The following is a 14551-nucleotide window of genomic DNA, read 5'->3' as shown; positions in this document are numbered from 1 at the left end:
TAATAATACTGATTCACCCCCCCCCCCCTCTCAGTATTATTTCCAACATTTTCTCCACAAACAGTTATATGATTTTTCTTATAAATACCTATGTAAAGGACTAAAGAAGTTAGTAGTGATAGTAATAGTTTTATTGTGAAATCGAAGTTCTAGACTCTGTAGTTTCTAAGCATTTTTTGTCCCTGTTTTAATATGAGAAGACCGCATGTTTTTATGAACATCTGAAGGAGTTTTCTTGGAGTTGATTGAGAAAGCGTAGCCTAATCAGTTGCAGAGGGCCCCTGCACTATATAAGGTTTCATTTCATTTTATTTTTCTTCTTCTTGTTAACTGTAAATTCATCATTTTCTTTCTAAAACAGTGTTTATAATCATTTTCTTACTAACAATGTTTATAATGCAATTTCCATTAGCTTGATCTGTTTTAGCTCTTATCAGTAGTTTAGAAGACAAAACTCAATGGTGTAATCTTGTTTCTTCAATTAAAAACTAACCTTGTTTCAGGATGAGAGTAGGATTGAAGAATGATAAGGATACACTGTTGGATAGTTACTTCATTCACTGTTTTGCTAGTTTAAATTCTCAGTTAAACTTATTAGTGTCATTTATTGTCTTTGCCATTTCATTTTTAGTTTGCTGATTCATGGCGTTAATGAATGTTTATGGAAAACCCTTCAAGTTGATAATTCCTCCTTAACTAAGTGGTTGAACATTTCATATATGCAATGAGTTATTTCTGCATATCTGTATTTTCTTTCTCTTAGATTAATGAAGTACAAAATTACTCATATCTCATCCCAAGGAGACTTCCTCCCAAAATTGAGAGGCAAAGTAACCAAGTATTTCATTTAGTTCTATTTATGTAATTAGTTAGACATCAGTTGCAAATTTCACTTTCAGTTTTAATTCATGATTTGGAAATAATGGTAAAATAGGAATAGAAACTCTGTTTTCATTTCTTTCTTAGCTTTGTTTCCATATCTTTCGTAGCTCTATTTTCATTTTTAGAGTTTGAGAAGTCTTTAAGAAATTTAGATTTAGTTTTGATAATTTACATTATAAATCATTAGGAATTAAAAGACCAAAAACCCCCCAAAAACAACGAAGTAAGAAAGGTTAGCTAGCACAAACAGTGCACTACACTTCATCAATTTACGATACCTAGATTGATAATTTATGTAGAGCAATTTAGGACACTAAATTGACCAAACATTTTGGCGCCATTGCCCGGAAGTGTAACTAGGTAGCCTTATCTCCTACATTCAAAATAAAATAAAATGATATGCATAGAGAAAGAGACTCTAGGGGTAGATTTATAGCTAGGGGCAGTAGTTAAATTCCTACAACACCACCTGCTCCACCAAGAAAAAGGAAAGATACACCCCCATCCCAAACTCATTCTCCCAGCCATAGAACAACTGAAATTCCAAAGGCAGAAATTCAATCAACAGAATCTCCTACTTCATCTACCAAGTTAGTCCTAGAGGAGAAAAATTTTGAATCTCCAACAACAGGAATAGCCTTTTTCACCTCCATAGGAGAGCACATTTTAGTTGAAGAATTAGGAATACCTGGTGAGGAAGAAGAAGTATAACCTCTCTCCCATATCCCATTAATAGAAGAACCAGAGGAGGAGAAAGTAACCTTGTAGGTTGAACTTTATACTGACTCTGAGGAAACTATAATGGCAGAAGAAGGAGAAGATGGGGAATTCAATTTGTTTGGAGGGGGTAGAGGAAGAGGTAGAGGAAACAATGGATGAGGTAGAGGAAATAATGGAGGACGCAAAGGAAATAGGGAAATAGATAATTATTTTGGATTTCCTATAGTGGATGAGGAAACAAATGCCACAATGAAAAATATATCACCCTCTGTCCTCCCAAACTTCCATGGGTTAAAAAGTGAGGATCCTAAAACATTCTTATTTGAGTTTGAAGTCTTGTGCAGAACCTATGACTATCTAGAAGACTCTCAAAAACTCAAATTATTTCCTTCAACACTAAAAGGAGCTGCTTTGAAGTGGTTTATGGGGTTAGTCACTCAGTCCATTAGAACATGGAATGACATGTAAAAAACTTTTTTGGATAGGTACTTGGATCATTGCATGCCTACCAATCACAAAGATGAAGTGTTCAAAATGATGCAAAGAGAGGATGAAAACTTGGAGGATTTGATTGAGAGATTCAACTATAATTTGAAAAGAGCAAAGATAGACAATTTAGATGAAGTTACCTTGAAAACTCTTTTATTAAAATCCATTAGAGATGAGTGGATAGATATCCTTAACATGATGGGGAAAGGAGATATCTCTAAACTTCTATTAAATGATATAGGAGAATTATGTGTTCATATCTCAAGAGGGAAATCTAAAATTGGGAAAGGTCCAAGAGATCCTTCTCTTGTTAGAGTAACCAAATCTGCAATTGGATATGTAAGTAGGGAAGAAATTGGTAATATGCTTAATGAATTTAAAACTGACATTCTAGGGAGTCTTAGTGAGCAAATAGACACCCTTAAATTACAAAACAAGCAGAAAAACGAGGCTGATGCTTTAGCCATTTTTTGTCCAAAATGCAGAAAAAAATATTCTCAAAGAGAATGCCCTTTAGATGCAAAAGTTGTAGAAACTTGTATGATTTTCTCAGAAAGCCAGGAGACCAAGTGTTGTCCTTCAATTCCAGCTCTTAAGGCCATCTTTCAAGAGGAAATAGTCCTAAATTCTGCAGAACCTCTTTGTTTTGTTGGTAGAAGACCTTGGCAGGGGCCACAAAATCAAGGATTAACAGTCAAATGTATCTTCAACCCCCACCAAATTGGAATTCTTGGCAGTGACCTTGACCTCAACCTCAATCTCAATCTCAACCTTGGCCTCAACCTCAACCTCAATCTCAATCTCAACCGTGGGCACAGGGAGTACAAAATCCTTATGGGATGTTTTCTCAATATTATCAATATCCTCCATCACATCAGAATTATCCACCCCCACACATTCAACAACAAAATTAGCAGCCATAACTTCAAAATCAGAACCCTCAACTTTCATTACCATTTCCACAACAATCTCTGCAATAAAACCAAAATCCTCAACTCTTACTGACATTTCAGCAGAAACCAAATCAGCTACTTGCCCTACCATTACCAAAACCCAACAATAAAAACCCTTAGAATTCTTACATGGTAGAAGGACAACAATTTCCAACTTATATGATTACTCCTCTAGATCTTAATGTTGTTCAACAGATCTGGTAGGATATTAGAAAAGGAAAAACCTTCTGTAGTTATTTAGGAACAAGACAGTTCTAAGGAAGATTCTCTAAAGGTCAATAAAAGTTTTGAGGGAACATCTCTCCAAAACCAAAACATTGAAGAAGAAAAACAAAAAGAATCAGTAAACACAATTCCTATTAATGAGCAACCATCATCTACTTCTACACCTCCTTTTCCTGAAAGATTAAAAATTGATAGAGGAATAGAAAAACAAATTATGTTGCCCAATTATGATTTTCTAGATGAATTGAAGAATGTTTGTATCAAAATCCCTTTGCTACAAGCCATTACAGAAATTCCAATTCTAGCCAAAACAATAAAGGAGTTGAGCATAAAGAAACTAGGAAGAAAAACAAAGGAAACAAAAAGAATTCACCTGGTAGGAAAAATAACAGACATAATGATGGGGAAAATTTCCATACAAAAATATGTGGATCCAGGAAGTCCAATTGTGAAAACACATATCAATGGAATTGAAATTCCAAATACATTGATTGACTTAGGGGCAGAAATAAACATCATGAGAAAACAATGTATGGAGCAACTCAAGCTTCCTAGTCTTCTCTACACACCTACCTTACTGCAACTAGCAGATAGATCAATAATCAAACCAGATGGAGTGTTAGAAGATATTTCAGTATCCTTAGATTCTTGGGAATACCCTGTTGATTTCATGATCTTAACTCCCAAGAACAATCTAGGAGGACATCTACTCATATTAGGAAGACCTTGGCTGGCGATAGCTAATGATTTTATTAGTTGTAGATCTGGTGACATGTATATTTTTTATGGTAATTCAATAAAAAAATGTACTTTATATCCTTAAGAAAAAGCAATCACAGAAATAGATGACAAATAATGGATTGATGATGAAGATGATAGTCAGCCTCTCTTTACTATTTCAGATATTAGTGAAGTTAGGCAAATTTTAAATACATTAGAAAATTTTGAATCATCTTTAGAATATGACCATGAGCAATTTCAAGAAAAATCTAATGTTGAATATTTGTCATCTAGGTAGATGTCTCTCTATTCTATGGAAGAGTTTGGTAGCTCTACAATTGAAATTTTTCCAGGTAGGGAATTGAATATAAACAAAAATTTGGAGAAACTACAACAAGAAGAGCTAATCAAAACATTACAAAAACATTATGTTGCATTTGCATGGGAATAGATCGACATGAAAGGCATTAATCGTAAGCCTTGTATCCATCACATATACATTGAGGAAAATTGTAGACCTATCAGACAACCTCAGAGAAGGATGAATCCAAATCTTAGGGAGATTGTGAAAGAAGAGCTCCAAAAATTACTGAATGTAAACTTCATTTACCCAATTTCAGATAGCCAATGGGTTTCTCCTTTGGTAATTGTGCCTAAAAAGAATGGTAAATGGAGGGTGTGCATTGATTATCGAGAACTGAATAAAGCAACCCTTAAAGATCATTTCCCTTTGCCTTTTATAGATCAAGTGTTAGATACATTAGCAGGTAAGAAGTATTTCTCATTCTTGGATGGTTTTAGTGGTTATAATCAAATTCAAGTAACACCTGAAGATCATGATAAAACCACATTTACTTGTCCATGTGGAACTTATGCCTACTGAGTAGTTCCTTTTGGGTTATGTAACGCACCTGCAACATTCCAAAGAGTAGTACTAGGGATTTTTTCTGATCTAATACATGATTGTGTAGAGGTATATATGGATGATTTTACAGTCTATGGGAATACATTTGAAGAAGCTTTGGAAAATTTGGAAAAAGTTCTTAAAAGATGTAAAGAAACAAACCTTTCACTAAACCATGAAAAATGTTTTATGATGTTTACAAAAGGTATTGTTTTAGGACATCACATTTCAGGAGATGGGATTAAAGTTGACAAATCTAAAGTTGAAGTCATCTCTAAATTATCAATTCCAAATTGCCAAAAGGATGTTAGAATTTTTCTAGGATTTATAGGATACTATAGAAGGTTTATAGAAAATTTCACTAAAATAGCATCCCCAGTCTTCAAATTCCTTACAAAATATTGTGAATTCAATTGGAATTTTAATTGCCAATTGGCATTTGAAACCTTAAAAACAAAAATTTCTGAAGCACCCATTTTAAGAGGTCCAAATTAGAAACTCCCTTTCCATGCTTCAACAGATGCTTCAGATATAGCTCTGGGAGCTATATTGGGACAAAAAGATTTGATTCCTTATGCCATCTACTATACAAGTAAGAATTTGACTCCCATTGAGTTAAATTATTATGTGACTGAAAAGGAGTTTTTAGCTATTGTTCATGCAATTAACAAGTTTAGACACTATATAACAGGCTATGAAACCTTTGTTCATATAGATCACTCTGCTATTAGATATTTAATGAATAAACCTATTACTAATGGCAAAGTTACAAGATGGCTTTTACTTTTGCAAGAATTCAATATTACTGTGCTAGATAGACCTGGAAAACAAAACACAGTTGCTGATTTCTTGTCTAGGATTTAGAATATCAAAGAAGATTCTCTGGTTGAAGATAAGTATCCTAATGAATATCTTTTTGCAGTAACTACTCAAACTCCTTGGTTTGCAGATATTGCTAAGTATTTGGTCACAGGAAAGTTATCTTCACATTTGTTTCCTAGAGAGAAAAGAAAAATTATTTAGGAAAGTGCAAGATATTCATGGATCACTAATGAATTATATAAAATAGGCCCAGATCTTATGATCAGAAGGTGTGTCAGGGAAGATGAAATGCCCGAGATTCTTAAGGCATGTCATGATGAGCTGTGTGGTGGACACTTTGCTGATAAAAAGACAGCCTATAAAATCCTTTCTTTAGGATATTATTGGCCATCCATCTTCAAAGATGCTAAAGAATATGTCAGGAGATGTGACAGCTGCGAAAGGGTAGGGACACCTGCTCCCTCAATTGAAATTCCATTACAAATTCATGTACTCATCGAACCTTTTGAAATGTTGGCCTTAGATTTTATTGGGCCAATTAATCCTCCATCTAAGCAGAAGAAGTACATATTAGTATGCACTGATTATGTCACTAAATGGGTAGAAGCTAAAGCATTACCTTTTGCTAATGAAAAATCTGTAGTTAATTTTCTTTTTGAGGACATCTTCACTTGTTTTGGTGTTCCAAGAGAAATTGTGATAGATCAGGGATCTCAATTTACATCTAACATGGTGGAAGGGCTTATGGAAAAATACAAGATCAAACATAGGAAATCTACTCCCTATCATCCACAAGCAAATGGTCAAGTGGAATCTACAAATAAAGTGATTGAAAGAATTCTCACCAAGATTGTGCATCTACATAGAAGAGATTGGGCAGAAAGGCTTCCTGAAGCCTTATGGGCCTACACAACTACATGGAGGAACACAACGAGACATACACCCTATGAACTTGTTTATGGGAAACAAGTCCTATTCCCTATAGAGTTCCAAATCAGAACATTCAAGATGGCAGTCCAACTGGGACTAGATTTATCAGAGGCACAAAAGCATAGGCTGGAGCAATTAAATGAAATTGATGAAATTAGGCAAGAGGCAGTTCAAAGGACTAGTATAGTCCAACAACAAAGGGCTAAATGGCATGAAAAATATATCAAGGACAAGAGGTTTCAAGTGGGAGATTGGGCGCCATTGTTTGATTCAAAGTTTAAAGATTTTCAAGGGAAGTTTCAAACTCATTGGCTTTGGCCATATGATATTGAAAATGTCTTTAGTAATGGAGCAATGAGGATAAGAACAATAGATGAAAGTAAAACTCCTCTTCTTGTGAATGGTCATAGATTAAAGATATACCAGAAATCAATTTCAAAAGAGGAGTTCATTAAGATTTTCCAAGACAATTCGGAAATGAAGCTCGTGAAGAAGAATTCTTCTTCTCCACTAACTTAGTCTTTATTTTTCCTTAAAAAAAAAAAAAGAAATTTTTTTTTTATAAGGTTGAAAACCAATCATTGATTGGCATACTTATATAGAAAATACAGGGTGAAAATCAAAGGTTTCCGATACCCTATATTTTCCATTTTATTTCTGTAATAATTAGTGACAAAGAGCTATAGTCACTTTGCAGTTTAGATTATGCAAAATTCATCATCTCATCTCACCTCACTCCGTTTCATTTTTGCAGTTTCGCTTTATCCCATTGTCATATTTCATCAATAAATTTTTCAATTTTTCCTTTTACAATTTTCACTCGATCTTCATTTCATTTATCTTGTCTTACATCTCATTTCATTTCACTTACATAGCCACTCCATTTCATTCATGATCCATAAGCCATATTTCACTTTCTGTTTCACGTTTTGCAGCTGATTCTGTTCTGCAGCTACAATTTGTTTATCAGTTCAGGCACAAGTGTACAGCTCATAATAAAATCATGTATGCAAGGAATTGAAAAAAAATCAATTTTTGAAGACCAACCATGCTCAAGGTACCTGTGGATCAACATCCAAAAAAAAAATTAGCAAGCGAAAGGTAAAGGTTCCAAAGGTAAATGCAAAAATTTATTTCAAAAAGCAATTTGAAAACATAAGTTTGTATAGTATGTATAATCACATGTCTCCTTAATCAACCATCATTTGATTTGACTGCCACTATGTCTCCGCCATATCTTCCATCTTTAATAACAAACGGTCTCAATGATTCTTTCATAACAAATCTCCACTTCAAACTCCATAACCTGTAGTGAAACGGTCCTCCACAACTCCACCTATTAATGGTTAAGATGACAATGTGACCTACCTATCTACGACTCTCTAAACCCTTACTGTCTATTTATTACAGGAAAACTCTTAAGTTTTTCACGCAGTATTTTCATATACACAGTCTTTCCATTTTCTATTTACATAGTCATTCCATTTCTCATATACACATAGTCTTTCCATTTTCATATATACGCAGTCATTCTATTTCCATACACATAGTCATTCCATTTCTTAAATAGCACTCGTTTTATAGACAGTGAGAGTAATTTTGAAGGTTAACCGAAAACAGGGGATATGGGGCTTATTGTCAAGACAGAGCCCGTAGGGGTAAAGTATATGGAGGGGTATCCACAACTTAAAGGGATGCTACAGAAGGCTGTATGGTTAAATTTTATTGAGAAATTTGACAGCTACCACAAGGAAATTACCAAGTCTTTTGCAAGGTCATTTGATGGCACAGAAGTGGAGATAGGAGATATCAAATTTGCAGTCATAGAATCCTTCATAGCAGAAGCAACAGAGCTGCCGAGACAAGGAGAAAGATGGTTTAAAAACAAGGAATTTCATGGTGAATCTTGGAAAGTGATCCTTAGAAACCCAGGTATGGATGTTATAGTATTTAGGAAGGGAATTCCTATTTCAGCACTCAAGAACAAATGGAGTAATATGCTGTTAATATTGCAAAAAATCATTACATGTGAAGGAAGATTTGGGTTTATGTATGTTTACCATATACGCTTATTAATGAATTTTTTAGAAAATGGAACCATCAACCTTCCCTTCTTCCTTCTAAATAGTCTGAGAAGGATGGCTACAAATGTCCAAAAGAAAATTGAATCCATAGAAACAACTATGTATCATCATGGATTAGTGAAAATACTAGTTGAATTCCATTTGAAAAGTGTAGGGGATACATGGGAAGATTTCTTGGTAAGAAATTTTTTCCAAGATGCTCCAGAGTCACCTGAGGAAAGTCATGTTAAGAAAAGTAGGAGGAGAAAGATCCGCAATAACATTCAAAACAAATATGGAATCTCCTCACAAAAGAATGATGCAGAGATAGCTTCTAAACCAGAGGTCAGAAAGCAGAATAAACATAAAGGAAAATTGAAAGAGATAGCTGAAGAAATCAATGAAGACATCCCTGAACCTTCATCACCACAAGAATATGAACAATTACTCTCTGAAAGACTGACCAAGATTAAGGAGAAAATCAAGAAAAAGAAGGAGATAGGGAAGAGGAAGAAGGACACAAGAGACGAAACCATAAGCTTCCAAAACCTGAGAAGGAGCTCTAGACTCCGAGGTAAGGTGAGGAAGGTAACATCAAAAGAAGCCTAGTTCATAAACTTAGAGGAAGAAACCCCAATTCAATCTCCTGACAGTATTCCACCTAAACACAGTCCACAAAACTCTCCTCCACAGAATTTTGAAGGCAACCCAAGCAGAGATTCTCCTGGCATAGATCCAGTACAACAACAAATCTATGACTACATAGAGTCATTAGATAGAAAGAATACCTCAATGGATCCAGGATCCTCAACCAATCTAGAGCAGCTTGTCAATCCACAAGAAGCTCTAACTATCTCTCTCAAACAAGAAATTTTTGAGTTAGAGATTTTGAACAGGCACATTCAAAAAGAAAATGAAACCTTGAGGGAATAGAACAAGCTAGATAGAACCATTCATGACAACATAATGCTGCACCTAGGATTATGGTACAAGAAAAATAGGAAGCTGAAGAGGAAAAATATGAAGTTGAGAAGAACACTTATCAACCTCAAATACAGACTTCTTATGAAGAAGCCCAGGATGGCAGTCAGTGCAAGGAGAAGTAAGCAAAGGAAGTTGGATGTGCTAGCAGAAGTTTCAGAACAGATGTAATATGAGAAAGAATTTCACATTTTTGAAAATTGCATGGGGACATGGAATGATTTTGCAGTGGGGGTATGTTGAGCCTCAAAATTACTCTTTCCCTAGCAACTCTTCTTATTCATTTTCTTTGTTTTTCCATAAGAAAGATGCATTCTCATCACCAATGATTGGTATATACTGTCTTGAGGAGGACATTTAGTGATTTACATGTTATGATTTTATGTTTTGTTGTTTGAATAATTTTTTGTATATTAGGTATAGAACGCTACCTATTCTGCAACTAATCGGTTGTTCCGCAGCTACCTTCATGCTCTAACAGGAAGGAAAAACTAGCTACATGGGCAGCTTGGAAATCGTCATGACATGGATCCTGTCCTATTCATTCAGCACAGGTCGACAAAGAAGATGGCATAAGACTACGGTCAATGGATAAGTCAAACACAGAAAGACCAAAGGTAACAGGACTCTGTTTCATGGTTAATTAATGCGTTTCACAGTGATGGGAAGCATTATTTGGAGCAACTACCTATACCTATGGACTCCAACAGCCACCTGTACAAACGAATCCAACAGCCACCATGTCTTTGATTTATGTCTCCAGCAGTCAAGAAAGAAATTTGGCATATCTATCTTCTATGTGTTTGGTTGTAGCATGCTTTTCTCCACAAACAGTTATATGATTTTTCTTATAAATACCTATGTAAAGGACCGAAAAAATTAGTAGTAATAGTAATAGCTTTATTGTGAAATCGAAGTTCTAGACTCTGTAATTTCTGGGCATTTTGTGTCCTTGTTTTAATATGAGAATACCACATGTTTTTATGAACATCTGAAGGAGTTTTCTTGGAGTTGATTGAGCAAGCGTAACCTAATCAATTGCAAAGGGCCCCTGCACTATAGAAGGTTTCATTTCATTTTATTTTTCTTCTTCTTGTTGACTGTAAATTCATCATTTTCTTTCTAAAACAGTGTTTATAATCATTTTCTTACTAACAATGTCTATAATGCAATTTCCATCATTTTCTTATTAACAATGTTTATAATTTAGATAAGTTTCCATTAGCTTGATCTCTTTTAGTTTTCATCAGTAGTTTAGAAGATAGAACTCAATGGTGTAATCTTGTTTCTTCAACTAAAAACTAACTTTGTTTCAGGATGAGAGGAGGATTTAAGAATGATAAGGATACATTGTTGGATAGTTACTTCATTCACTATTTTGATAGTTTAAATTCTCAATTCAATTGATCAGTGTCATTTATTATCTTTGCCATTTCATTTTTATTTTGCTAACTCATGGTGTTAATGAATGTTTATGGAAAAGCATTCAAGTTGATAATTCCTCCTTAACTAAGTGGTTGAACATTTCATCTATGCAATGAGTTATTTCTGCATCTCTGTATTTGCTTTCTCTTAGATTAATGTAGTACATAATTACTCAAATGTCATCCCAAGGAGACTTTCTCCCAAAATTGAGAGGCAGAGTAACCAAGTATTTCATTTAGTTCTATTTATGTAATTAGTTAGACATCAGTTGCAAATTTCACTTTCAGTTTTAATTTATGATTTGGAAATAATGGTAAAATAGGAATAGAAACTCTGTTTTCATTTTTTTCTTAGCTTTGTTTCCATATCTTTCTTATCTCTGTTTTCGTTTTTAGATTTTGAGCAGTGTTTAAGAAAGTTAGATTTAGTTTTGATAATTTACATTATAAATCATTAGGAATTAAAAGACCAAAACCCCCCAAAAAACAACATAAAACATAAAAACAACGAAGTAAGAAAGGTTAGCTAGCACAAACACTGCACTACACTTCATCAATATACGATACCCGGATTGATAATTTATGTAGAGAAATTTAGGACAATAAATTGACCAAACATCTATGATAATCTTCTTTCCTTTAACTTCAGCCCTATTGTACTTGGTCTTCGGAGCAGCCAGTTCATTTGAAGGAGGCTCAAGGATTTTACCCTTCACATAATCCAGCACTTCTTGTTCTTCCAAGGTCAAATCAAGAGACATCTTCCATCCATGATAGTTAGATTTTTCATGGATCTTGTCTTAAACCGGGAAGTGTGATGAGGAATCCATTGAGCCTTTTGTCCTTGTCTAACTGCCTTTGGTGATTTCTATTTCACTATTTATCGGGATTTGTCTTCACCTCAACTCTGATACCATGTTAATTTTAGGTAACAATGGTATGTTCGATGCTTACGAGAAATTTTACTTCAGTTTCTTTATTAGCCCAATATCAATATCCAATTTAGCAATCACATCAGCATGATAGTAAAATGCAGATAGAACATAAACATCAATAGTACAAGAAAAGCCAAGACAAGCAGACATAAGATGTGGCACATCCAAGGACGAACCCCAATGTGGGGAAACCCTTGATTGATTATTCTTATATTCTTCAATAGTTCAGCAGAGAGAGAGATAGTACAATTTACAAATCTGATAATTTATGATAGCAGCAAAAAGCCCTAACCAGAAAAGTCAACGCTTGTCAAACAAGGAAGATTTCCTCCTCTAATTAGCTTGGTCAAACCCAGTCAACTTCAGCCTTCAATAGCAAGCCTAATCATCCGAAAATAGTCTGAAAATGTCCAGTCAAAAACTAGTCAATGAAAGTCAACCTGCAACCATCCCTAGGGCAGTCAATGCTGGTCAAAGGAGAGGTCAAATTGCCTCGATTTTAGTGCATAGATCTACAATCTGCTAGGACAAAGATACCTCACCCAAACCGCAGTCAAAGTAGGTCAACGCAGTCAAACAACAATCATGCAGCTCGGTCAATGCTAGTCAACATAATTCGTCCTTCTTCCTTCACACGTGCCGAATGACAAGAGGAGAGAGAGAGATGTGAGATGAGATTATGGTGAAAATGACTTGAGGTCTCCTTTTATATGCAATGTTGAGGATGAGTTGGGAGTGTTTGAATGCCTATTTTTCTTGCTGGTTGACCTTGGCAATTTGTCCATAATATAAATAAATTCATATCTTTATTTGTAAATGTCGGAATCGGATGATCTTTAGATCAATCCTACACCTCTCATAGAGAGGAATCCAAGAAAAATATCACTTGTCATAAATAATATGACCCATGTGGAGTTTGGCCCTAGTTCCCGATTTTAACACTTTCTCATATGTGGATTTATCTATATTGTAGTCACATAATTCTTTATTGGTGAATCCCAAAGGGAATGCTTCTTGTAGCAATATTGTTCCAAGATCTCTTCTTAGGGAATCACATTCCAAGAAAAAAGTCTTAGTAAAATATGGCATTGATAATATTCAAGGTATGCACATGGCATCCTTTAAAGATGAGAAGACCTATTCAATGGCCTCATTTCAAACAAAGGCATTATTTTCTAGTATCAAGGTTAAAGGGGTAGTGGTTTTTCCACAATTTTCACTAATGTCTTGTAGAACCTTGTAATTCTTAAGGATTCATACAATAAATTCATATTTTTGTGATAGGGCCAATCTTGCATCACTATGAATTTCTTGGGATCATCTTGTACTCCCCCTTCACTTGCAATTTGACCCATATATTCAAGCTTTGAATCCACAAAATCACATTTGAAATATTTTATGGATAGAGTGGTGCTAAAGGAGTTGCATGGCTCTATCAACTTGTTTTATCTCTTTATATGGATCAAAATATTATGAAAGAATACTAGCACAAAATTTCATATGAATGGATGAATGATCTCATTCATGAGGCTCTAGAAGGTTGATGAAGCACCGTAAAGGTCAAAAGGAATAACTAAAACCCCATAATTTCCTTCATGTGTACAAAAAGAGGACTTAGGTTGTCTATCTATTTTATTTTGATCTAGTGTCTGTTGGAATGAAGGTCAATTTTGGTAAAAGAACCTGACTCCATGAAGTTCATCCAAGAGGTCATCAATAACTAGTATTTGAAATTTGTCCTTGATGATCAATTTATTAAGATCTGAAAATCAAGACACATGCATCAAGTACCTTTCTTCTTTAATACCATGACCATTGGCATGCAAGGGCTAGTGTTGAGACATATGACTCCCATCTCAAACAATTTGGAATGATTTTTGTTTTAATTGCATTTTTTTATGAAAGGGGTTATGATAAGGATGCATATTAGGTGATTTACTACCTATAATGAGGGTAATATTGTGGTCATGCTCCCCACATGCAGGTGGTAGACCTTGTGGTATTCCAAATACTTATGTATGCTTAGAGAGAACCATTTACAAATTAGGGTGAATATTTTTTGTATGGAGTTGACTACTTTTAAGGAATTGAACTATGCAATAACACTCGAGTAACCTTTCTTCAAAAACTTCTCCATACAGTGAAAGGTAATAATTTGAGGGGAACCAAATGTCATTCCCTTGAAGGCATGTTTCTACCCTTCCCATTTGAATCTCATGTATAAGTATTTCAAATCCATGGTGATTGCTTCCAAAGTGCATAACCAATTTTTTGGGAAAACTATATCACAACAACCCATTTCAATAGAAAACATGTCAAAGATGATACTCTTCAATTTGTAGTTTCATATTTTCATGGGGAGCCCCATATTTTATCACATCACCAATGGTAATCATAATGTGAAAATTAGTAGTATGTACATAACAATGGTTGTCTTTTGTCACTCTCCTATGGATAAAATTGTTGGTGCTACCACTATCAATCAATACAATCACTTTAGGGT

This window comes from Pinus tabuliformis, chromosome Q, assembly GCF_031772625.1.
Source record: "Pinus tabuliformis cultivar Carrire ecotype Pingquan chromosome Q, CPIR1, whole genome shotgun sequence".
NCBI classification, from domain to species: Eukaryota; Viridiplantae; Streptophyta; class Pinopsida; order Pinales; family Pinaceae; genus Pinus; species Pinus tabuliformis.
This window is presented reverse-complemented; position numbering follows the sequence as displayed.